The following is a 1,662-nucleotide window of genomic DNA, read 5'->3' as shown; positions in this document are numbered from 1 at the left end:
ATACGGCACACAAAAGTGGAAACACTTCAGGAGTTTCGAAGTCGTCATCGGATTGGTTGAATTATACAGGATTTCCGGGAGAAGTGTGTGTCAAGTTCTTTAACGTTTCGCTGGAAACAAAAATGCCGTGACGCCAAAGCCCTGTGACGACGAGCGCTTATCAGGATCAACTAAACGCTGGATTCTCAAAGTATGTAAAATATTTAAGTTTGCGGCACAGAATCTTTCTTACTAGTCCAAGAGTTTTACACACCAGTATGTTATTGAGACAACATTTCCACGCCCCGAAACATGCCGCTGAATGAAACGAACTGTGATTGGTTGTTTGACATGTCGCAATCCAAACTGTATGCTAATTGTCAATCATCTTTGAAGATAAGGGTCCTGACAGAAATACTCCGTCATACGTCCAAATTGTTTTTTGAAACTTTGTCCATGCTTAGTATGAGAATCCAACTCTTTAACAGTGTAAACAACTCTGAATGCATGAAACAGCATTGTACCACCCCTTTAAACATAAAAGTTCTTTTTTTTTTTACTCGAGGAACAAAAAATAGGTCTGAACAGAATGCCTAACCTGATAGTTTGAAGAAAATGGTACAAAATATTGTTGTAAATAACTAGGTTATTTAAAATAAATAGATTTGAAAATAAATTGAAGCCAATGAATATGTTGTCTTGTGTGCAAAGATGGCCATTGGAATGCATTATACATTATGCAATGGTGAGTATAAAAGGAACATCCCAAAACAAATCTGCAGAGTCTATTATATACTGTGTTAAGTGGAGCAAGATATAATTTTGATGCAGTTTTATAAACAACATCACAATAATCAAAGATTGGAAGTATAATTCAGAATCATGCCATACTCCAAGGTATTTAATAGTATCAACTTTATGCAAAGTAGTACTGTCTTTACATGATATAACACAAGAAGAAATTTTAGATTTGAATTTCTGTCTAGAACCAAAAATAATAATATAAGACATAATATAAGCCAATATTGTAAAATATTAAAATCATACTGAAGAGATAACTGAATTTGTAAAATATCAGAATTAGATACATATATGATGGTGTCATCAGCATAAAGTTGAACTTTACAATTATTTGAAATTAACGGTAAATCATTATCATAAATCGAAAAAAGAAGTGATCCTAATATTGAACCTTGGGGCACACCTCTTTGTTGAACCAAAAAAATCTGATTTATTCCCATTTAATACTACACACTGTTTTCTATTATGCAAGTATGAATTAAACCACCTAATTGCATTTTCAGAAAGACCAATAGCATGAAGTTTATCTAAAAGTAAATATTGGTCAACTAAATAAAAAGCTTTGGATAAATCAAGAAAAATAGCACCTGTGAGTTTACTACCATGAACAGCTGAGAACACATCATTAGTAAATTAAAGGGGTGGTTCACTGGGTTTTTTCTAAGCTTGATTGTGTTTATGGGGTGCAGTTTAACATGTGTTAATGCTTTGTTTTTAAAAAAACGCATTATTTTTCACATAATTTACCTTTATTCCACACCTCTCTGTCCCTTCTCTGAGAAACGGGCTGATCATTTCCTTCTTTTATGAAGCCCCTCCCTCAGAAATAGGTGATGTGCTCTGATTGGTTAGCTAGCCCAGTGTGTTGTGATTGGCTAAACC

The sequence above is a fragment of the Sinocyclocheilus rhinocerous genome, unplaced genomic scaffold (genome assembly GCF_001515625.1).
Source record: "Sinocyclocheilus rhinocerous isolate Xijiao unplaced genomic scaffold, SAMN03320098_v1.1 scaffold249, whole genome shotgun sequence".
In the NCBI taxonomy this organism is placed as follows: Eukaryota; Metazoa; Chordata; class Actinopteri; order Cypriniformes; family Cyprinidae; genus Sinocyclocheilus; species Sinocyclocheilus rhinocerous.
This window is presented reverse-complemented; position numbering follows the sequence as displayed.